This window comes from Ixodes scapularis, unplaced genomic scaffold, assembly GCF_016920785.2.
Source record: "Ixodes scapularis isolate PalLabHiFi unplaced genomic scaffold, ASM1692078v2 PGA_scaffold13__105_contigs__length_92229423, whole genome shotgun sequence".
Lineage (NCBI taxonomy): Eukaryota > Metazoa > Arthropoda > Arachnida > Ixodida > Ixodidae > Ixodes > Ixodes scapularis.
Genome location: NW_024609839.1, coordinates 16487704 through 16513173, shown reverse-complemented (window position 1 = coordinate 16513173; position 25470 = coordinate 16487704). Strand labels below are relative to the sequence as shown.

Here is a 25470-nt window from a genome sequence, read left to right as displayed (position 1 = left end):
TGAACCCGGCCGACGAGGCGGACGAGGCAAGGCACGTCACGATGCCCATTCTCTCTCCTCCTCGCTACGTCCCGTCAAGCTGGTGAACCGAAGCGAGGAGGAGAGAAGCGAGGCCGCTTCGCCTCATTCTCAAATTCTCCCGGAGGACATTTACGTCAGAGAACTCGCTTGTTCGCGCCCTTCTTTTCCAAAAGTACGGCCGCCTGTTAGAGATATCGATCTATGAGTGATGTTTTGGAGTTCGTAGCTTCCCGTTCAACACTTCTGCAGCCTTACTTTGCGAAATCCAAATTTCGGTTCAGTATCCCTTTAACTGCTCGAAAGCCAAAATCTAAAAGAAGTGGCACTTCGCACGCGCGTTCCAGAAGCGCTTTGTTTGGGTTATTTATTTCGAATCTTTTGTATAAGAAAGTCGAGCGCGTGCAGCGGCTGTACCTACGTTCCCAGGATTCTCTTTGGATGCTTAAGTGGGTTAGCGATGAGTCTCTCTCCGCAGGAGGCGTCCGCCAATAAAGTGCGAACGGCGTTCATTGTTTGAGCTTTTTTTTTATTTTTAAATCCGCGCTCTCTACAGTGAGCAGCTGGCAGTGCTAACCGATGGGGCCAGTGGCCTAAAAGGGCGACTTTGAGCAGGCCATGCCTCCGACCTATTAAACACTAAGCGTTGCATCATAGTTCTGACGGGCACTCGGACCGTTCGTGCTCGAAATCGGGTTCAATGACTGCCGTTGCGGCCTGTGTCAGAGTTGCGGATATCGCCCATGACGTGGCGCTACCTGTGAACCACCACTTTAGAATTTCCCTTTTCGCAAGTCTTCTCTCTCTCTCACTCTCGTTGGGCAGCGTCGTTTTCCTTAGAACTTCGATATATATCTCTCTCTCTATATATATATATATTCACGGCGTGAGTTTCCCGATCACTACTATCCAATGGGATATTCGCTGCTGTAGCAAATGTGCGCTTCCTGCGTGCGTACTGCCCCACGATTCACTCAGTACGTCACAAATGCATCTTGGCTTAAACAGCTAAAAAAAACGGAAGAGAAAACCAGTGAAAGGGGCGAACAAGAGGAAGACGCGCGAACAAACAAAAATTGAAAAAACGAAAAAAAATTGCTTTTTCGTTGGCTGTGTTGATGAGGGGGATCAGTGATTGGTGCTCTAGGTGAACTTCATAATCAGTCAGTTGGCAATGAGATCACAGATTGAGGCAATAGAGACTGTTGCGAACTTTTGATGAAGCGAGGAACATCGTTGTACCTAAACACGCCACCGTGTGTTTGTATCTAAATACAAATCTTTCGGCATACTTAAAGAAAATGTGTTTCAGGGTAAGTTTCATGGCTATTTTCGATATGTTTCGAAAACTACAAAGCTTCGCAATGAAACTTTTCTAGAAATTGATGGTTCGAGGTATTTGGGCTAAAAACGCGCTTGAACAACATGAGCGCTGACACCATATAGCATCTCTCTTGAATGTCATTCGTGATTTCATGGAACAGAAGCATTGTTTTCACACCAAATTCTCTAAAAGCATCACATAAAAAAAATAGGTGGATTGTCGTTTTTTGTGGGCGTATTTTTCGAACGGCTTCAATAGAAAACGAAAAGAGAGGGAAAGAGAGAGAAACAAAGGAAGAATGTGACGACGAGTGTCCTAGTGCCAGATTTTCCAATTCGCGTTTTCCCACTCAAGAAAACACAACAGCTCGCGTAGACCGCATAGACCGAAAGATGCGTCTTCGCCATGAATTTCATTCCGCCAAACCGCTTTATTCTTCTTCCGATTCGCATCTCGGAAATGCGCGCGCTTTGAAACCCGAGACGCCTTGCGGCATTTGCATATCAACGCCTCCGCAAGTCGACTGTTTGTCCATTGTTTCTCGATACGTGACTGTGGCCCACAATGCGCCATACGGACGTGCACGTCGATGGTGGTCCGTTCTAGCACATTCGCCGAGAAAGGAACAAATAAAAATGAACGAAACCAGGAAGAAGGGACATCGCGTCGACCCTCAACCAAAGTCGAATTGAGACCCACTCAATCCCGTTGACTTCGTTTCGTTTTACGCTCCTTCGGGTCACCTCGAAGAAACGAGGCGCTCCCGCTATGCGCATAAAAAAAAAAAAATAAAAAATAAAAAAAAACTAACGAGAAACAAACAAGTTGAAACCCATTGACGAGAGAGTGCATTAACGAAACAAACAAGGCGGGCGAACAAACTGGGGATGAACTACGGGAAACAAACACCAAACTGCACACCAAAAAAGGGTGAAGACCAAAGAAAGAAAGAGGCCGACCGTGAACCAGCCGGGAGCGTTCTCAATCCGCTTCACGAAATACAAAGCGAAGACATTCCGCGGGCTCGCGACGCGAAGCCCAGATCGGCGTCAGTCCAGACGCGACGAGACAGGCAAATATGGCGCGCACGTACACCAACCAACAAACAAACAACAACAATAGGCCCATTCACAAGAGAACACAAAACAAAAACAAAGTGACTTCGCTCTTTAGTGTTTGTATTTCATTCGCCTACTTTCATCGGGGGAATTTGTACATCCTGGCCCTCGGTCTCGGTACGATCAGTATGCCCATGACGCGCGTCGCGGGATCCGCCATTTTGTTTGTTGCAAACTTGTCTGTGTCGTCTGCTATCCTAGGTTGCGCTGTTGAACGCGGCCGTTTCCGTCTAGTCGTTTTCGCTCTCGCGTGTTTTTGTCTTCTATCGCGGTTTTTTTACGGAAAGAGCTTCCTTCAGTTGCATCAACAATAAAGATAAATTTCGCGCCTGAATACATATAAAAAAGTAGGGAGTGGTATTACAATGCACGGCGTCGAGCTGCGAGGTACACAAAGGGTTTTTCGGGAAAGAAAGGAAACGGTGAAAGGTTTGGCGAAATCCGCATTAGGGACAAACCAGAAGGGTGCCATTGATCTCTGTTTTTGCTCGTCGGCTACTGGACTAGCTTTTTTTTATTTATATTTTGTTTGTTTCGTTTGGGGACGTTTGCATTTTGTTTTGGGGAAAGTTGGGAAAGGCACGAGGAAAGACACGTAGTTGCTAGCGGTGTTCACGGAACGGCGTTCCTAGGACACTTTCTTTTTCAGGAGGATCGCAGCCGTTCCATCCTGTCTTAGTATAACTGCAATGGAAACTCGTCAAATTTTGACGGAAGCGAAAAAAAGAAACGGCGTTCCTATTTTATTTTTCTTCCAATGTGGTCATTCTTACTTTAGTTATAGGGGGAGCCTCAAAAAGAAAAAGCTAAAATCGATATCTTTACCACGAGTAGTATCTCTAAAACTTTTTTGTTACTTATTCTAGGGTCCATTTTTTTGGTGTTCTCACTTGGTAACAGTCAGGTGCAGGCGAGCTGCTGGATATTGATCCTGTTTTCAGCGCCCGAGACTGCAGAACAAACAACAAAACTTTTAGTCGAAGGAAGAGACACAGGAAGAGGGACGTTTCAAACTCGGCTACTTTCTTTACTTCCACGAATCCTCTTTGTATCCCGAACATTGGTCACTTAAAAAAAGAAGAAAAAAAATCACATAAAATTAACATTTATTTCCTTTTCCCTTCATTCCCACCTTCTAACTGAACAACGAAAAGTTCTCAAAACTGATCTTCCCAGGACCCTCTTTTCCACTTCCCTTCCATAGTAAAAAAAGTGGGAATTGGACCTGCTGGAAGTGTGCCCATTTGTTCGTGCTAAACATATCAGTGTATCGTTTAGTCATTGGTGCAACACCTGGGACAGAACTCCTGCCGGTAAACGTGGCAAGGGCGCGCAATCTGGAGGGTCATCATCGGACCGCCTCTTGTCTCCCGTGGTAACTGCCACAGTGAGTGCCGTCTGGCTAGCCTACCACAAACATGAATATGGTAAACTTGGGTTGAGCGCGTTGCTAATAAATTCAAAAAATATACGAAAGAGTTGGACAAAGATGTCTGAACTCTCGTATATTTTTGAATGGATATGGTAAAACGCTGAGATTTTTAAACCAGAATTTATGACCAAATGGTACCTTGGTTGCCCTTGTTTTCTTCTCGAGGTGTCCTTCTATCACGGCATTCAATTTTGTATGTTGCCATTTGATGGGATAAATAAAACTTTGTTTGATCTAACTAAATATGGTAATTATAAAAATATAAATGCAACGTATATGTAACGATACGTTCCATTTTTAAGCTGTTACGAGAACAAATTCCTTTCGCACAGATGGAACTTGTAACGGGAACAAATTCCTTTCGCACAGATGGAACTTGTAACGGGAACGCGTTCCAAAACTCCGAAGGAACGAGCTTTCGTTCCCGTTTTTGAGGAACGTGTACAACACTGGATACTGGGAACTGGAGTGATGAAATAAATAAGAGGTGTTTTGTGGAATTTGCATTAACCCTAGGGTCTGGGATAGAGTGGTACTGATGTAATTAACGCGGATCACGCTCCCGTCTTTCTGTGAAGCTCGATGTTAACCCAAAACTTCGTGGTCGGCAGGCTAAATGAGACCCCAAGGAGGACGCGACTTTGACGTGACGCCACCGCAGATCCGCGACGTCAAAGCCGCGCGTTGGGGCGTCTGACCAGAAACTTTTAGTCTACGTAGTTCACAACTTTAAAAACTCGAAATAATAAAAAAATAACGAACAAATAAGCCGACATTCAGCCTGTTCTGGGTTCGGCAAGAGCAGATAAGGCAGGAAAGACGGGCCTCAGTTGCGAACCCCGTGACGACGAGGAGGAGACACCCTGGGTACCCTCGACTCCCGACAGGATATCCGGTCTTCCCGCCCTCCCGACCCTCCAAACCAAAAACAAACGAAAAACAAAAAGAAGGGGAAACTTCTTTCGAAAACGGAAACTCGGTTCTAAGATGCCTTCCTTTCCTGTTTTTGTGCTGTTTTTTTCTCGTCTTGTGAGTTTTTTTAGCGACCTTTGCTCTTTCGCCTCATATGGTTTACGTGAGCCACCAAACAAGCGCTCGCCTGTCGTACGCAATGTTGTACTTGCTACTCGAAGAAAAAAAAAGTTATCGATCATACAATTACAATTACCCTCGCTTCAAAAACAAATATATATTTATATATATTCAGTTACACTCCTCGATTCCTCAGGAAGAACTGTAATTGATCGTTACTCGAAAAAAGTAACCGCTACTTTGCCGATTACTCGAGATTATGAAAAGGAGAAATTTCTGTCTGCCGGTTTTGGAAACGGGTCTTTTGTACTGTTCATCGTTGGATTAGGACCACCGAATTATAAAAGATACTTATCTTCTTGATTCGCCAATTTCGGTAAACCGCCGTCCCGTCGGACACTTAATTTCGAGGGTTCCTCGGTAGGGACCTTGTACGTATACAGAGAGCGCCATAGGAAAGGGGAAAATGGGAACGGATAGAACTAATTCCATTACTTCCAAAACTAGTCTCATTACTCTCGCGATTAATTTCTCAATAAATGTATTCGAATGATTACAAAATCAGTCTAGAATTTAATCTATTACGCGTGATCTAATTAGAGGGAGAGAGAAGAGTTGAAAAGAAAGGAAGCCTGGAATCTAATTACTCGCAATGTGTAGCGTATAGCCAGGTCCCGAGTACGTCGTTTTCTCTCGAAAGCCGATAAAATTGCGTAAATTATCCGTTATAAACTTCCTAGAAGGAATCGCGGAGCCAAAATTCTCGAACATGATAAGCAACCCCCCGCGTTTCCCGGGTTCTTTGGTGACAAAAGCGCGGCTATCCGGAATTGTTATAGTTTTTAATACTTTATTTTTCTCGCGAAGGTGCCTCGAGGCTGCCTTGAGGCTTTTAATTTGCATCGATTATCCCCCCCGGGTGAATAATGCTGAGTCACTGATTTGTGGACGCATGCGCAGCGTCCGATATACCGCATAGCCATAGCCTCCTATATACTGACAAGGTCTGACAGATCGCAACGAGAGGCGACCGCCGAAATGAAAAAAGTGGAGCAGGAGACAACTGATGAGAGAAGAGCCAGGTGACTGGCGCCCCGGTGCGGCGAGACGCCGGAACACACATATCCCGAGCCCACAAGTGTGTTTCAGATCCTCGCCGCTGCAAAAGCTGTACGCTGACGTTCAGGTTCCTCGAGAAATGCTCTTTGCTACCAGATCCTCGCGCTCCAAGTCTGTGACGGGACACTCTATGGCTGCGTCGTCGAATGGCCAGGCTTTGTGAGTGTAAGGGAGGCTATCGCACAGCCGAGCAACCGCGGATGTTCGAAGGCGTTCCACAGCCCCGCAGACAAAGGTGGCAGCGCGCAGAAGGCTGTTTCCGCAAAGGTCTATACTCTGTTTCACTCAAAGTCCGACCGACGCCGACGATACGATCCGACGGGGAAGAGCAAGCATAGCCTTTCCTATTCCTGGCTAAAACAATCACACACACGGCCGGCGAAAGTCCCATGATCCTGCTCTTTTTTCTTTTTTCTGTGCTCGATATGTTTAGATAGCGAGCGCACAAAAACGACAAACGCCGTGACGAAGCACTCAAGGCACTGCTCGGTTGACTCCGTCAAAGTGTAGACGGCAGTGGTGAGTCTTACCGTACCAAATCTCAAATATGGGGTGTGACTAGCCGACGAAGGGCATCTGGGACGCCCCAGCGGAGGTCCGAGGACTAGTGTGAATTGACCACCCTGGGGGGATCTTCTTGACAAACGACCGGAATCTCAGTTACGTGGCGGCGCGTTCTTCGCAACGAGCCTCCGTCAGATTGCGGGGGCAACACGCCCGGGATTCGAACCCGCCACTTGGGGATACGTGAGCCGGAGCCTTGCCTCGGATCCACCGATGTGGCTGTCAGAGTCAACGCGGAAGGGAGTATAGTTCGCTGTCATCTGTTTATGGCTCGAAACAATTTAATTAGGAAAATGTATTCTTCGAGACTCACCCGCTTATGTAGACTCCTACGAAGAGCCTGCAGCATCGCGCATGAGAAACTGCGTCCTGCAGTACGTGTACACTTTGAGAAAATAAGAACACCGAGCGATTTAATAGCAGGAGAGAGTAGTGAACTCACTGCCCCTTTCATTTAAAAAAAAAGAGTAAAGGGACAGCAAAGAACACCACTGGGATTAATCTTCACTGGTTACTATGAGTTGCGTGCGGTGATAATAAAGGTACGACCGCGAGAGCGTGGACGCGCTCACTGCTACCAACGATATTTCTGAAACCGCGTACTCGAGCGTGGGCCTCCCACGGCACCGCACGGAGATATGGTGAGCAGAGAGCACTCGAGAAAACTAAAAGTTGCCCCGGTAGAGCTTTTATCAACGAAGAAAGGACGATCTCCTTTTTTGTGTTCGCAAATAAGCAAAAAAGAAAATAAGCTCGGGTGAGATCGTTGATTGGTTTCTAGTGGGGAAGGAGATCGGAAGTATGAGCAAGTCAAACTGGAAAGAGGAAGATGCGAACATCTGAAACATCCCGAATCCAGATCAGAGGTCGAACGGCGACAGAGGACGTGATTTCTGGGTTGCCTCGTCCCACGAGATGGACGAACGACAAACACATCTCGCAGACATTTGAGACACAACTTGTTCGTGACTATTCTTTTCTTACGCTTACACATCGTCAGCCTCAGACATTAGGGAGTTTCCGTGAATCGTTTTCGCCGCTCCGCAACTCCCTCCGCAACCCGCTTCGGTACCCGAAAGTCTACAGTCGAGGCTATCGGCGCGCAGGCGCAGTAGCAACTTTGTTGCGCAGGGCTTAGCGGAGGGGCAAACACGGTCTACGAAAACTCCGTATTTACGCCGACCTTCCGGCGTCGAGGAAGCGCTTGTCCCGAAGCCCGCAATACGTCGGGATTGCGTTCGCCAAAACGCCCGTAAATACGCCGAAAATGCGTCCTGTGTGGTTCGGCATTTACAAATATGAATGACGGCCGCCAACGCAGACGACTGAGTCGCCCCGGGATGTAGTATTTGGCGCTCCTCTCGATAGATGGTGCAACATGTATTGAAAGCTGACAACACTAATGTGCGACGCGTCAGCGGCAGCTTAGCTCAATGTTGGATCTTTTTATTTACGCCTTGGTTTGATTACACGAAGAGTATCTTCAGCATAATCGACCACCACCTCCCGGTAGGAGCAGCACACACGAATTTCGTCACAACTCGGTCACACGCGTTGACATTCTTGGTTTAACTATCAAAGGATGTTTTTGTATTTGAGAGAAAAAGCGTTTTATTTTAATGCTTGGACAATTTTCTGTACCTGTTGTGTGCAGATTTGTAATCATGTGTATATTGTACTTATCGCTCTTCTGCTGTAATGTCCTCTGGTGCTGTAGGTTAAATTGAATTGATAAAGAAATAGCTCCTTTGTCAAATTTCACAAGTTAGTATAACTAAACTACACTACATTTCTTCTACAAAAATTTGAGGTCGTTACGAGCAGGCGCCATTTCCCCCGCCTTCTTTAGCAGGTGGGTCACCAACCGAAGGTAACGTCATCTCTATTCAACATCGCGTTGCCGGAAGCTCTCACATTGTGTCTCGTAAGGACACAAATGTATATTTGAAACGGAAAAAAGGCTCCCATACTAAAACGAGGTACCATCTTACCTCCTTTCTTTCCCCTTTTTCTGCTTCCATCATAAATAAATACGTAAAAGTAAAGGCACTTCCGTTTACCGCGGCGCTGACGTGAAAAAACGAGAACCCCGGCCAAAAAGAAAAAAAAAAAGAAAGTTTTCCGTCTAAGTAGCGAGTTGGGTGCTACCGACAGTGACTTAAAAAATAATACTTAAAATATTTTTTTTTTTTTTTTTGCAACGGGCATGCGCGAAGTTTTTATTAGTTTTCTTTTTGCACCGCGGGGTTGGTTCCCGGACGTGAATTGAGGACGAGTTCTTTGGGTGTGATGATTCGCTCAGGTGAATGCATCTCGCCGGCCGCGAAGAAAACTTTCTTCGTGTTTTTTTCTTTCTTTGCAGGCTTCTAAAATGAGGCCTTTAAATTTTGTTTGCATCAACCTTATTGTGTTTTCTTTTCTTTTTTTTTATTATTTCGCCAGAATGCGTTGCTTCTATAGCTGTTGCTTCTCAGTTCGGCGTGCCAAAGATGCTGCATTCTAAGCGTGCAGACTATGCGATTGGCCATAACTCAAAGACGGGCCGACAACTCCGATGCGCATGGTTTATTTTGTTTGTTGCTTTGTTTGTCGGAGCAGGGAACAGATGATGGTGGTTTCGCATTAATTCCGTATATGCCTTCAACATGTTTTGTTGCCGAAACTCCTTGCTGACGGAGAGATGCATGCAATTCGCGGCTAAGACCTTTTTTTTATTATTATTTTTTGCTTGCTTGAAACATCGATTCGGAAGCCAAGTTTTCGATCTATCTGCCTGCTTGCCATGCTTGTTTTAAGTGATGTTTTTATTTTTCGGGCTTTTTTATTTCTCTGAGTATAAGCAGAAAAAATTCGCACTTGTTTATTATTATTTTTTTAAACAAAAACACTCGGAGGTTTGCCGAAAAATATCATTGTAGAGGCGCATCATACAAACACTGCACACGATACAATAAATGCGATTCGTTCTCAATATTTTGTCCCCGTAACATGTACGTGATACGCCACAATGTGGTACATTGTTATATTGTGAACGTTTGTTTATGCGAGCGAAAACTAGAGGAAGCAGTAGTTTTAATTACTACATCCACATTTAGAATACAATATTTATTCTTCGTAATATCAATTGTGGTAGCGGTGATGTCTTTTCGCGAGAAGTATCTAATTTAGTGACGTCACAGAACCCACATAACTTTAAGAACGGAAAGATAAGAGATAGGTGTTGCGTAGACGTGTTTAAGGCATATACGAAAATAAAGAGAAACCACACTCTAAAAAAACATCTGTGCGTCTACTTTCACGCACAACACTCGGAGAACCAATCAGCGCAACTTACGGAGGAAGCTCAGCGAATGACGATGCCGAAACATCTGTTTAGACCAAAAACCGCAGACTAAGTTGTGACATTTAGCAATGCCAGCGTGACGTTTTGCATTGCTTAATGTCAGAACTCAGACTGCGCTGTTTAGTCTAAACATATGTTTCGGCATCGTCATTCGCTGAGTTGCCTCCGTAAGTTGTGCTGATTGGCTCTCCGAGTGTTGTGCGTGAAAGTAGACTCGCAGACTCTTTTTACAGTGCACCATCATCTATTCCCTTCTTAAAAAAAAAAAAAAAAAATTTACAAAACAAACCGTACGCATTGGAGTTGTCTATTGGACTATTGGTTTAATGTCCGCCAATCATCAACGGTCAAACTTAGAAAACTAGCCCTGTAATTCGACAAGTAACCTTAGTTTTGTGGGGCATTTGAGTTTTTGCGTACCTTTACTACGCGCGACACAGGTAAGCCGAACATTGCGTTGTGCCTTGTCGCATTTTAAGCGCACAGATACCTTCGGACACGAAATGTAATCACCTAAGATGGAGTAGTGTATGAGTGCGTTTCAGAGCACGAATAATTCGAACGGCGGTGTTTTACTCACGTGGGAGGAAAATATCATGAGGGCAGTTTGGGGAAACCCAACGAGCGTATGCTCAGACTGAAACAACAATTTTTAGTTTTTCCCCAGAAAATAGGCTTTAAAGAGTTAGTGAACCGAAATTTGAATTTCGCAAAACAAGGCCGCAGAAGCGTTAAACGGAATTCTACGAACTCCAAAACCTCTCTCATACATCGATATCTCAAACGGAAGGGCGTACTTGTGCAAAAGAAGGGCGCGATCAAGCGAGGACTCTGACGTCACAATCCTCCTGGAACAGTTGAGAACGAGGGGAGCGGCATCGCTCTCTCCTCCTCGCCTCGGTTCACTAGCTCGACGGGAGGAAGCGAGGGAATGAGAATCGTGACCTCATACGTCTTGTCGGCCTCGTCGGCCGTGTTCAATCGCGCATTTCTTTTCCGAAAATACGGCTATCCACTAGAGATACGGCTGTATAGGTGGTGCTTTTGGGTTGTGCAGAATCCTGCCTATCGCTCCAGCCCTGTTTTGAACTCGAAATTTCGGTTCAGTATTTATTCAAAGAGTCGTGCATGGATGTTATGTAGGAATGCATCGTACTTAACACGAGCTTACTGACACTACAGGGACCGGAGTACACTCGCACGCAACGCCACTGACCAAGAAGCTTTTTCGTTACCGCGTAATTTCGAGGATAAATGCGAGTGTGGTCTTTCGCTCTCTGCTTCGCAGAACTTGATGGCGAAGTGGTAGGGATCGGATTGTTGGCGCCGTCGGCGATTCGATTCCCGCGATTTCGTCATCGACCTTTGAACTCCCTGCGGTGACGACATTTAAATGCGACTCATGCAGTGGACGTGACCAGTGCTTGAAACATTCGATTAGGGCTCGTGACAATCAATCGCTCAAAGTGCATTCGGGTAGTGGCTCGTACCCAATGACTGCGACAGCGGAAATAGACGAACTTTAACAATGTGTGGAACTGAGCGCGTGTCTCGTGCCTTGCCAACCCCTCAACCCCAGCACGTCGCTATGATGAACATTTACGGCATATCACCGCCCTCCAGACCATTTGACAACTTGTTCTTGTCGCGAGTTGAGGTCTGCTCACTGACGAACCAGACATGTGCGCGACGCGTGACCAGTAACCAGTAACTTCTACCTAGTTACATTTTGGTGACGGGTAATGTATTTAGTTACTCTGTTAGAAAGGGAAAAAGTTACGTACGTAGTTACTTTTAAGGCGGCGTAACGAGTAAGGGTACTTCGCTACTTTTGAAGGTTAACGTGTACAACAATTTAGACAGCGTTTTTTCAATTGTAACCCGAGTATGCGTCTATTGCGATGGAAGAAGGTGGGCAACCCTCAATACAACTAAACAGTATGAAAATATTGGCGCCGTGCGCGAACTGCAGGGGCCGCTTCTCTAGCTATCATCATCGTTTGTGACGTCACGCGTAGGACAGACGACGACGGAACGCGTAGATCTAGGATATCTCGGCTCGTCAGCTCGCTTCATGCGCTGTTCGGGTAACACGCGGCCTGGCCTGTTTCACGCGTTGTGTTCATTTGGTAAAGTCGGATATCTGTAGTGGGACATTTGACCAAAGCTTGAAATGGAGCGTGGCACGCGTCGTCGTGCCAACAAACACTTTTGGCGCCGAGGTGTTGAAGCGCTCGGGTGGCGGTGTTCTGCTCGCTACACCAGTACAAAAAGCTGGATGACGAAAATAGAATATCCAGGGCTTCATCCGACTACAACAAATACCACGACGAATAGAGTGTATTCTTTATTATTATTCGAACAAGATAAAGCTAAGAAAGGAATGTCTCATCCTGATGAAAATAGGAAATAGAAATTCTAAAAGCTCTCGCGCATGTAGTAAACACTTTAGTGAAAGCGACTGCGGGTATCCTGTTGGCTGCGATGTGTTCTGTGTTGGTCTCTTGTTAGTTTCAAGCTGATTGCTTTTTCAATTCTGTAGACCAGTAAACAAACATTTCCTCAAAATAACTCGCAGGAAGAAGCGGTGACTGGCTACCTCAGTCGTTTCAATTAAATCACTGCTTATTCACCAGATCAACGCGAAACGTGCGAGACGCCCTCGCGATCCAAGTCTTAAATCTAGTAAGTCGGTGGCACCTCAGCGTCCCCCCCAAAATAATAAATACACTTGCTATTAATTACAACCCTTATGTTCAATTTTTTTCTGACCCAAATACGCGTAATGCGCGATGCGCTTCGCAGTGAGCGATTTTAAATTTGTAATCAGTTCTCAGTAAAATTAGGATAATAATTAATCGCCTAAATTTTCCGGGCCATAGCCGATAATTTAAGAATACCTGAAAATGCTTGGCTTTTCTTTTAAGCAGAACTTGTGATGTAACAAACTTATTTGCACGTATTCGATTCGCGTCAGCGTCAGTTGCTGACAAGCATTTGCTCGGCAACAACTGTCGAGTCTTACTTATATAGAAGCGTTGGGATCGGCAAGCTCAATGTAGCTAAAAAAATTGTGCGGCGCTTTGCAACACAACTGTGCGCGCGTGCACAGCTAAGAAGACAGCGCGTCATTTACTCAGGTGAATGTAAAAGCGTCTTATACAGCAGCTTTGAGATGAAAGAAAAAAAAAAAAAAAACAAGAATGAGAGAGGCTGTGAATAACTCTGACGCATGCCGCGCAAGCTGTAATGTGAAGCCCCGGGCTTGTTTTCGAACATTTGAAAGTTTTTCTAATATAAACAAGAAACAGCTCCGAGGCGCTATTATTGATTAGAGAGATCACTGACAAAAACATTATACGCGTTGTTTTATTTAATAAATAAACCGTTTTTAATCGGCATAGATGCGAACGAGCATAGCCACTCCGTGCTTTCACATAGCGTGTCGTCTGCCCGCATCCTACCAGCTGCCTCACAGAAGGGCGCACCGAGATGGCGTTACCAAGGAATGTCGTCGCCACCAGCAACATTTATCGCTGAGATTTTTCCAAGTTCGTTCCAAAGGCAAGGTTCAGCTCCCTCCGTCTTTTTCTTTTTTACTTGGCTTTAAGAACTAAAGAAACTTCTTGACAAGTAAAGCCCTCACTTGTTTATTTTATATTGGATTAAACATAAGGTACCGTCAGCTGGTGCAGGTACAGAGAAACAGTTTATTTCCTTATTTTACCTCTCACTTAGAAATTGAGTAATTGAATTGAGCGAACACAATAAGGCACGTCGGTTCAACCTTTATTAAATCATGTGCAGACCGAATATAAACCCCGAAGTTGCCAACACGAAAAGGTAGAGTTCCCGTTGTCAGTTTCGAACTTTAGAAGCCTACAGAATAAAAAAGAGAGGGGAATCCCAGCGTCACTCGCTCTTCCCGAAGCGTTGCGCTGCGGGAAGACCGTTCTTTCGAGCGCGTTAGTAGAATGACTCTTCAGCGTCGCCAAAGATGCATTCTCAAGGAAGCGGGGAAACGTAACCGATGAAAACATTAGGGAGTTTTCGTGGACCGCGCTGCCCCCTCCGCTAAGCGTTCCGCAACGAAGAAGTTGCTACTGCGCCTGCGCGTCGATAGCCTTGACTGTGGAGTTCCCGGTATCCTAGCGGGTTGCGGAGGGCCTTACGTGACGGCGAAAACGATCTACGAATTCTCCCTATTGAGGGGCAGCTACTGCTTAGGTGCAACGACTACCGAAAAGAAAACAATAAACCATGCATTTGTGTATTTCGCAGTCAAAGCGACGAGAAAAATGTAGTTCGTTATCTTTCATATAACGTAGCGCGTTCCTTTTGAGAATAGGTAACGAGTGACTAGTTACCTTTTGAGCTAGTAACGTGTAACGGTATTGAGTAACTTGATTTTGGGTAACGTGTACATGTCTTGTACGAACGCAAAACCCCACCCTGCAGCAGATGCACTGCTCTCCCTCTCCGCGTCGTTCCTCACACAAGGCAAACCTCTCACTCTCGTCCTTAAAGGCAAAGGTCAAGACCAGTTTTTTTTTTTTTTTCCGCGTCCAATTAGGATACACGAAGGAGCACCTTCGATTCGTTTTACGTGATTTTTTCGGGGCGTACGCATTTCAAACACCAAGAGTACCGTTTCTTCCTGTGGCAACCAAATCGAACATAAGACGAGCCTCGCGCCGCGCGTGAATGATGCGCAAAGGTTTTCTTCTTTCTTGATGTTACAACGAACATTAAATTTTATATAGGCGTTTGCAAGCAGCCACATTTCATAAGCTAACCTGGCCACCGTAAAAAGAAAAAAAAAAATTCTTTGTTTGGGAGCCAGTCTGTCAGCTGGGGACTCGCCTCAGTAAGGCGTGACTATCAGACAGACAATCGAGACACGCTGGCAGAAAGATGGCGGCGCCTACTGGGGAGGAGATCCAACTGTAGGGGGCGCTTTGTGAAGTTTGTTTTCCACAAGACGGAGTGATAATCTAACACGAGGCCTGTGGAATGGATTCTTTACATTCCTCTAAACTGGATTCTTTATGTCACCTTCCCCAATCGAGTACGAGAAACATATTGGACGCAAGTGCCACGCCAGCGTTTTCGGAAGTTCGCGCCATCTAGGAACCGCTGCGCCGTTTATTCCTAGTCTGCCACTGTTGGGACACGTACTCTGAACGTGTATTGGACAAGAGGGCTACGCCAGCATTTGGCGTAAACTCGGCTCAATCCATATCGAAGACAGGTTCTGCGTCAGCTATCGGCGAGGATTCGGATCCGATCACACTCTTTGAGCCTGAGAAATGCTGACCGCCAATGTCGTTGAATTGGGTTTTGAGAAGGGTCTATGGGTGCTTCACCGAATGAAAACGAACGCAGCCGCTGGGGCGTCGAGCTCGTGCTGAAGGCCGCCCAGTGGACAGAAACGCCCTGCCCTTCTCATTCCCAGGGAGGAAAGGGAATGTGTGTGTGTGTGTGTGTGTGTGTGTGTGTGTGTGTACACTGGGGGAGAGGGGGGGGGTTGCTGTAGGAGAAGCGTACAAGGGGCACCATGCCTTCTCAGTCGCTGCATTGCGGCGTCGATAATAGAGAACACAGGGAATTCGGGAGCGCCATCCCTACATCAAACAAAAAACGACACTCGCACGACGCACTTTCGCATCTATGATGAAATGATGCCGCGATTGAAAGTAAGACCCGAATCTCTGGCCGGGATGCGTTCTTAGGGGAAAGGACAAGTCCAGTATTGGAATGCTCCATGGCAAAGGAAAAAAAAAAGTTTCTACATTGGAGACGGTCCCAGGGAAAGCAATCTCTTTTATCCCTTTCTACACTCGGATCCAAGTTGGAGAACTGGGCGCTGTAAGGGTACCGCCTCTTCACTGTTCCCGCTTGTCAGGTGAGGAAAGGGGGGGAAATTCTTCCCGAAAGTGCGGCGTTCCTGTTTGTTTTTTCCTTTCGAGGGAATTGTTGGCCAACTGACTTCTCGATGAGTCTTTGGATTCGTCGTTGAGTTTGTTTGGTTGCGCGTGTGTATACTTCCGTGGACCTCCATGGAATGGCTTTTTCACTGTGATGCGCCGATGTTTGTAAACTCGCCGCCGACTTGCCTAAGATGAGGATTGCTGCTTGCGGGGTTGCGTCGCGATTCATGAGCCGCTGAGGCTTTAGCGTATGAGGATGTATGTAAATTAATTTTTATATAATGTTACGCCACAATACAAACAAAATTGTGGTTTAAGGGCACGGAAGTAACGAGAGAACGATGATGATGACGATAATGATACCTCGACTACCGCCAGGCAGCATTTTGCTTTGTTAAGCTTGGTTCGGGTCGACATTCGGTTTGTGTGATCTCTATTATCTGGGTTGTTGTAAATGTTCTTTTATTTGATACACTTTATATGTCTGTATAATACACATTTCTATCTCAAGTATGCCCAATAAACAAAGGAAGGGTTTAATGTTTTTAGAGCGCAGCTCTTAGGGGCCCGTTTCCAGCCTGAGCGGCGTCGGCGACGGCGTCGGCGTCGGCGTCGGCGTAACCGCGCGGTGCATCATGGGAAATGTCCCATAATGCACCGCGCGAACCCCCACCGGGGTCACGTGACCCCCTGAGGTCACGTGACCCCCCAAGGTCACGTGGCGCCCCGACGTCACGTGACTACCCTGTCACGTGACCCCCTCCTCGAGGTCACGTGACCCCCTCCTCGAGGTCACGTGACCCCCCGATGTTGCGTGACCCCCCGATGACGTCATCGTCACTGATGACGTCCCCGGCATCCAGATCGTCATCGTCATCAACACTGATGACGTCATCATCACTGATGAGGTCACCGGCATCCGCATCGTCATCGTCATCATCACTGATGACGTCACCGGCGTCCACATCCACATCGTCATCATCACTGATGACGTCACGGGCATCCGCATCGTCATCGTCATCATCACTGATGACGTTACCGACATCCGCATCGTCATCGTCATCATCACTGATGACGTCATCAGCGACGTCACTGATGACGTCACCGACATTCGCATCGTCATCGTCATCATGACTGGTGAAGTCATCAGTGACGTCACTAATGACGTCATCGGTACCCGCATCGTCATCGTCACTGATGACGTCATCAGTGACGTCAGTGATGACATCATCGGCATTGGGGGTCATGTGACCCCCAAGGTCACGTGACCCCCCCGGGTTAGTTTAACCCCCCCCCCCAGTGCCCTTCCCTCCTCCTCCTCAAAAGCTGCGCTCTAATTCGGCGTTACAGGGAGTTGTAAGCGGCTTTCACTGTTTATGTAACACTTTTAGTGATTGGGATACGTGGGAAATATTGCTAAAGTGTAAGGTCGGAGCCAAATAGGGATATGGCGTTCAAGCTGATTGTGTCGTAGTGATTTTTTTTTTGTTTTTTTTTACGCGGTAAGGAAGAGGTGATAAGTAAATTTTCGTAAATGAACAAAAAACGGGGAAATGAAATGAGCAATTATTTTTTTTTAACTTGTTGCGTTTAAGTATTTTTGAATAAGAACAGTCTGTGACTCACCACATTTCCGGTATTCACTCATCGTGTTTTCCGCATTATCCTCTATATATATGCACGATCTATCCTAAACCTAATCAACTTTATTTTCTATTCTATCGAATACGCGGTTCCCGTTAAATTAAATTATCAAATATTAAAAGAAATGATTACCGCCGTGAAACGACGACAAAATATTTTCCCGCATCCGAAGGCAAAACAACTATAAGAACTGCATCAGCAGCCACGTACATTGCCTCTAAGGCAATATCGCGAGTCTGGCGGATCTATTACCAGCTTCTTCTATTTGCAGTAAAACGACTTCTGATGCTCGGAGCCTAATCGCGGCGAACAACGGCGACAGAAAAGCAGCACCCTTTTCTCTAATGACGTGAAGAGCGCGTAGAGGACCGAGCCGCACGAGGGATTTCTTACGCCTTTATACGCGAGAACCTTTCAAGCATCCCTCTCTTGAGATAGGATGTTCTCTGGAGCCTAACTGCAGTGGCCAAATATCGTCTGCCTTCGCTATCGCCGAGCGAATGGTGCAATCTGAAGTTGCGCGTACAGAGTGCGGAGTGTTCCCATCACATCGAAACGTAGGGTTATTTAAAAATTCCGGCTTCCATTTGCGGAAAAAAGAGCAAAAAAAAAAGAAAAAGGGGGACTGAGATATTTTCATTTTTCGTGTAAGCCTAACGCGTTCGACAGCGACATTAAGTGCGAACGGACATAATGCAAGAAAACTCATTTTGAGGAAGCAAAAAAGTTTAGTAAAGGCCAAAAAAGATTGAAAAAAAAGGAAAGGTTTCTTGTCAAATTTTTGTTTTCAAGTTTATTAAAAAAAAAATTTGAATTTTTGTACCCCCTTTTTTTAGTTTCATAATTAGGCCGCCAGGCCGCGCCTGTTATCGCTGCATACATGGGTAGAAGGTGTAGCTTCCCGCTTCTCTGCTTCTCGTCTTCTCCTCTGGGCGGCGTCGCCTCCACTAATGTTCCGAATAATAGTAATAATTAAAAAAAACACCGCGTAGTTTTAATTAGTCGTTTTTTCTATGTCAAACTCCTGAAGCAGTGGTGTTCTCGGCTGTCACGGCTGTTATGACTGCCCTATTAAAGATCAAACGCAACGTGTTTCGTAAGTTAGGGCTTTGAACTCGCGTTGCCTATCTGGTTTATGTAAGCAGAAATATGTGAGGCTTAGGTTACAAAAATAATGAGTTATTTGAGTTAGTCATGATGAGACATTAAGATAAACCGTTTCATGCTTTCAAATACCTTTTCCTCTGCAATCCTTGAACAATTAGAATATTCAATACAAGGTAGAATTAGAAAGAACGTGCGGTCACCAGAAACGATAAGTTCGTTGCGAGAAGCCAACCGAAGGCCCGGCGAAATTGGGAACATGCAAAACTTGTTGAATGCTGCATAAAAAAAAAGGAAAACAAGGTAATTAAGGTTTGTAAGATGCAATATTAACTTTTTTTAAAGCATATTTGCGATCTTTCTTTTAAGTAAAATTAAAATGAAACGTGTGTTTCTTTTCTTTTTTTTATCAACATTGTAGACTAATATTTGTTTTCTTTTTTTTACGTTGAGAATTCTATGCGATTTTCCATGAGCAATTATGAGCAATATGTTAACACCCCCCCCCCCCCCCCCCCCCGCCCATCTTCAAGACTGGAGGCGATTCCAAATGTTGATGCAAGCTAAGTATTTTTTCAGCGAAATTCCCCAGCTCCCAAGCATCGCCCGTGGTCACGTGACCCTTTTTTGCTCCAGTTTCTGACTCTGGACCTCATTTCCGTCAGCCCATGCCGTCACCGAACGCGCCTGCCGGCCACTGCTCGGCGCTCGGCAACAAAACAAAACGCATCGGTGCCGTAACACTCCTACCCCCTATTTACACCGCTTAGGAAGGGGGACTGCGTTGTGGGACAGGTACTCGTACGAGTGCTATCGCACCTTAACTGCACTTAAATACATGCTAACGACTTTTCTTTCTTTTAGAGCTCAGTCTTGTGCTCTTTTTCAGTACACAAATCAGTCTTTTTCTATCTTATTTTTTTTTAGCATCTGCACAGCTCATTAAAACCACGAACCCACGTAAACGTGCTGACGCCATCACCATTCGCGCAGCTGACACAAACGCACTAGCGTCCGCGAACGTTCTCCAACCTCCTTTCCGAGGCATTTGAAGAGAGATAGCCAGCCTACCAAAGGGCGATCGCAAGCATAGGCTCGCGCAGCCACCAGACAGCACCCTCTGCTCGACGTTATCGCGCGCCAGAATGCGGGAGAGGCCCTACCTCAACATTAGTGTGCAGCGGCCGCTACGAGCCATATCTTAGAGGAGAGCTCCGGCCGTGTTTCGAGCTGCGCAAACGAAACACAGTTGTTCGCGGTTTTTTCTCTCTGGCACGATATGCAGAAAACGGCAAATTGTGGTCACGCCCACACCTAAACTTCCATGTTCCCCGAGCTCTCCGGTAGGGTGACGTCGCACGCTCTATAACTTGCAAGTCGAGCAGGCAGTCTGTCTCAGAAACAGTAGAGTTTGGGAGTTCTATATTGTTTCGCAGGCATTAGCTTCCCCTGCCTTCATTCCACACCATCAAACTCCTTGTAAGCCGAAGGGAACGCGCTGTACCGCTCCCCCCCCCCCCCCCCCCCCCCCGAGCTTTTATATTTCTTGCGTCCTTTATTTCTGCGTACGTTTTAATATTCCCCCTCACGCAATGCTCGTCATGAGCCTGTAAGGTATAGCGAATAAATAAGAAAACAAACTACAAGATTTAACATCCCGTTTTCACTCTTGCCATTGACTATTTAGCCTCTCAGACACAACGTGACCTGTAACATGAGTTACAAGTTAAGATGTGTCTATAATGAATTATCGAAATTTCGCCCATTTAGGCGAATTCAATGCGTCTGAATTGACTGGGATGGCTCCTATCGTCCGTTGCGGTCCATCGCGAAATAAAATCGAGAGGCGCGCGAAGGGAGAGCGCAGCAGCGCCGACGAAGAACGAGGTCCCGAAGGCGCGGGTCTTTTCAGGGCCATTTGCGATGCTCAGCGGCAGCTGACTTGAGCCATTGTGCTCCAAGACAAAAGGCGACGGGAGAAGAAGATGCCTCGCCTTTCTCTCCTAATTTTTCCCGCGTCCGCGCGCGTCGCGGAACAGAGGGCTCGGTCAAAAGGAAAGCGCGCGCTGTTTGAGAAGCCGTGTTCTCGTCAAGTACACGCCGTACTAATGGTCGCTCCGGCCTTGCGTCGCTTGCCACCAACACCTTCTTTTTGTTCTCAATCCTTTCTTCTTCTTCCTTTTTTTTTTTGGGGGGGGGGGGGGGGGTAGTAAGGCTCTGAAATATGGCTTCAGTGCGGTGGCGGAGATACTTGGTGGGCAGAAAGAAAAAAGATCAAAGATTGGTTTAATTGCAGCCTTATGCGCTGCCTTATGGGAAGCGTCACCCATGTTCGTTTCGGATCGGTGCTGCGGTCGTGCTTGCGTTTGCGCGTGCTTTTGTAGCGCGTGCTTCTTTTGTGCGTGGGCTACTTGCGTGTTTTTGGCGTTTGGTGTGCATGTGAATGTGCGTTACTGCGTTTCTCTATGTCGGCCTGTGCATGTTTATGTCTAAAGCGCGCGATACTGTTCGAACGAACAAGTTTTTGGCGTTTTCTTTTTCTGGCGTTTTACTTGGAAAAGTATACTCGTTGGACGAAACTTTACCACTTAGGGTATAGTGCCCTAGATAAGCGCTTCTCTCCACATTAATAGGTTTGTTGACGTTTTTTCAGTCTTGGAGACAAACAGAAAATTCTGGTACCGCTCGTACGCGAAAACGGTGTCGCGCTATGTACACGCATGAGTGTGTATCCGTTTGTGTACTCATGTGGATGTCTCTCTATGTGTTTGTGTGCGTGTTTGTGTGTGTGAACATGTTTGAGCTCGCGCGTGTGTGTCACCGAACCTGTATTCGTGAAAGCGTGTACTCGTGTATGCCTGTGTGCGTGCTTGTTCATGTGTGTGCGCAAGTGTTAGTGTGAATGCCCGTATGTCTGTATCTCCTCCATCGCTTCACTTTGTTGTTGTTCGAGCCGCGTTGTTTCTACGCGCTCGTGCCTGATTCCCAAAGCCTGCATTTACAAATGCCAGCCTATACGCGTCTAGCTATGTTCGCGGTGTTCAGGGCGTGCTGATTACGTTTTAATGGACCTGAAAATATGTACGCATTCTTTGTCTCATATGATAATCCCCGTAAACAGCGTGGCGAAGCGTGCTAACGGCATTCAAGAGTGCATTCCACGTGTCAGCTCTGCGCGTGTTCGAGCACTTAGGGCCTTCGGCACATATTTCTTACAGTTCGTGAGCATGTCGTTATTTACCTATTTCGCAGACTCCAGCTAAAAAAATTGAGCACAATCGACTCCGGAAGACCCACTCCAAAATCCGCGTGTAACTAAACATGCGTAAGTGTTTGCTTACATTCGCACTTACGAACGTTAAGGCGTAACAGCTCACCTGCATTTCGCGTACACGTATAAACTGTTCGCCCATATAACCGACACTAATAAAGACTGGTCCACTTCATTTTCGATAAAGAGGTGGCGCCATCTATCAATACGAGTGCAATACGCGCCCCCGAACTCCACTCAGTCGTCTGCGTTGCCTTCCGCCATTGACCCTGGCAAGTTTCTTGGCCCTATTTTTTTACAGCAAGGGAGCTACACTTTGCAATTTTACAAGAAAAAAACGACCTGTAAAATACACCTTTGACGAAAAGTTTAGATTGCTACGTGCAGGCATTGGTTTTTACGGTCCATTTTGGATCGTGCCTGGTGACTTGAGACACCCACATATACTTCTCTATCTCTCTAGCCCTTTCCTCATTTCCCCAGTTAGTCTCTTAATTTCTAGGGTTGTGCGAATAGTGGATTTTGAGTTCGAATCGAATTCGAAGCGAATAGTGATTTTGGTCGAATATTTTCGAATCGAATATCGAATACTTGCGGTTAAAAAAACTTGGGCGTTTTCAGATAGAAGTTTACAGAAATAATTTCAAACTGGACTTCTCACGCTGTCGTTAGTCCATCTTTCCAACGGACTTAGCTGCCGTCATTTTGACAATGTCGATGTCATCCACTCACCTTGTCCCTGTAATAATATGATATTCCTTCGATATAATATAGTTTAAATATTTTGAAACCGTGTTTATCAGTTTTATCGTAAATAAAAGTTTCTGAGCAATCATGCATGTTATGAGAAATTTCTAAAGGTATTTAGTTTAATCCTAAACTTGTTTTTCTAAATTTATGTCTGGACGTGGCGGTGGTGAAAAAAGAGTGCTGGCAACCAGGGCGCCAAGATTGGGGAAGGTGGTGCGGGCGTCTCTGGAGTTCGTGGCTCGGTTTCTTCTACCCGTTATTAAAAAAAAGTTGATGAAATAAGTACGATAAATATAGTTCAAAGTTCCCACCAAAATATTTATGCCATTTTGCCGAACGTGTGAGTATATTCTTGATTTTCGATATCGTTTCTTTTCGGTTTTTAGACAGTAAACAAACATGCGACGCTGAGTTTGCGAACACTTCGAAAAGCCCGAATATTACAACTGCTCTCGAAGCGAATATTGAATAGAGTACTATTCGAAACTACTATTCGAAAATTCGAATATTCGCACAACACTATTAATTTCGGATAGTTTTCAGCTCTAGAATTTCAGATTGTTTTCAGCTCAACGACAGCTTACGAAACGCCGGCCGTGGCTTGTTGCGTTAATTCAGGCTTCTTGCTTTTTCATTGGTTCTTGGTCATCCTCATCGGCGAGTGCCGAAACCTCATTGGCTTACGGAACAATAATGAGATGCCTGGGATTCGCCTCTCGTTCCTCATGCCTTTACTGACCTACATAACCGAGTCCGTTTTTTTCCGAGTGCGTCCAGATGCGGCGAGCAGTCTTCATTACACTTGCGGAATACGCACTTCAGTAAACTGTCCTCCTGGAAAAAGTCGGAACTCGGTTTCAGCGTGCGAAGAGAACAATGAGCCCAATCTCGGTGTGCGGTGAATGCTACCTCCTGTACGTAGGAATCGAATTACGGGAGCTGAAATTACCTTCGGTTCAGCCGCCACCATCGATCACAACGGCTATAAATCGCGCACAAAGGGCTGTGCAGGGTATCCTCGAACATTTCCTCCGGAGAGCCTCACGACTTCGCGATCAACTCTATACGCGCCGCTTCTTATCCCCACGACTCCGATGGCCATTGTTTTTCGGGGGCGTTTCGCGGCCTTCTCTTTCTCGCATCTCCATTTGCCTAATTTAGAACGGGAAGGACGCGCTCCGAGGAACGAAGATTCGGACCGATTCCTTTCCCATCTCGAGGAGCAAACAAAACTATGCTCCGTTTCACCTAAACAAACCTGGACTACGGCTGGCGGTACGAATCATCCGAACCAATCCAGCGCTGCGAATGTATCGCGTGACTCTCGTTCAGCGCGTCGCCCCGCCCCTCCCAGAAGTCACATGACACCCACGCGGCGTTTGATTCGCTTACACAGGTCGCAGCGTCCTCCGCGGTCCCTCCTAAACCACCATTAATACGTGTTTATGGTAAATAAACTATTATTATTATGATTATAAACGGTGCGTTGTCCCGTTTATCCGTGTCTCGCCTCGAAGGATCTAATCGGGTGCTATCAGAACGAATTCGTTGGCGAATGAGTATCGCGTGACCTTCTGGAGCCACGCATGCGACTCTCGGGGCGTGAAGTCACGTGATTCGATCGCGACGTTGGATTGGCTGGGATGGATCGTTTAGCGTCCGCTGTGGTTCGTAGCAAGTTGAAGCGGAGTACATCTCGTCTCAGACAAGGGAAGGTGAAGCTGGCGCGAGCTTCCTGGCGGCGGACCGTCCTGACCCAGTTTCAAAATGAAAGGCCTCCCATACCCGTGGTAACGCTACAGAATTACTGAGATACGTACACGGATTCGTTACACCAGAAACAAAATGTTTCCCTTTCTGCTCGCTCCTATGCGCCACGCGTCTTAGAATAGACGCGGTAATTGATCTAGAATGGTTTTCGGATGGCTTTACGATGGGAGACGGTGCTCCGGTGCCTTATATCTCGCGAACTAAAACTCTAACTTAAGAGTTTTCTTTTTAACTTTTTTTAAGTTTAAATTTTCTTTTGAAGAAACGCCTAACGATACAAGAGAAGCTGACTCTTAATGGTTGATGTTTTTGCTAGGCACCCTGTAGAACGACAAAAAGGCGGAAGTTCTGGTTCCTTATTTTTAAGGCGCATATTTACAATTTTACACGACGTACGACTGTGGCGTAGAATTTTTTTCGGAGTGTGTTTGCTAATGTAATTGTTTATCTCCTCCCTGCACACGAAAAACCTTTGATTCAACGTGGCTAGAAGGTATCGCCTACCTCTGTGAGCTCGCCGAGAAGTTCAATGCCCGATGCACACATTTTGGGCCCCTAGGCTAAGGTTGTATATAATGATAACAATAAAGACAATAATAGCGATATGATGAAGATAGTGGTAGAGGTGAAAACACGGACGATGACAACATGTATATTTCAACACCTTCGTAAAATACACATATTCGCCTTCTTCTAATTTTGTTGAGTCATTTCTCAAACAAAGGATTCCACAGAATTCCCGTTTCACTCACTAGCAATGAAGCCGAGACGATGGTTAGGGACTGATTCGCAAAAAATAAATATCTCTAGCACTTTTATATGGAAATATCGAGGCACAAAGCTAAAAAAAAAATGGGAAAAATATTCGAAAGTTTTGTTCCCCGCACAACTGCTTCCCAAGGTCTCGAATACCACAAACTGAAAAATTCAGCCGAAGAAGTTGACTCCGTTAATGAACTTGCTTGACCAGAATTACTATTTGATTGATACAGTGCATGTCTGGGCCAACTTACCTAATCTTAACTTGGGTAATTCTATTTGTGTCTCCTGA

At 46.0% G+C, this 25470-nt stretch overlaps 1 protein-coding gene across 2 annotated transcripts in view; it reads left to right on the top strand.

The window, feature by feature from the left end:
* LOC8052780 (leucine-rich repeat, immunoglobulin-like domain and transmembrane domain-containing protein 3) overlaps nt 1-25470 on the top strand; it is a 298248-nt gene that overhangs the window by 140698 nt on the left and 132080 nt on the right. The gene's annotated exons all lie outside the window — the stretch shown is intronic.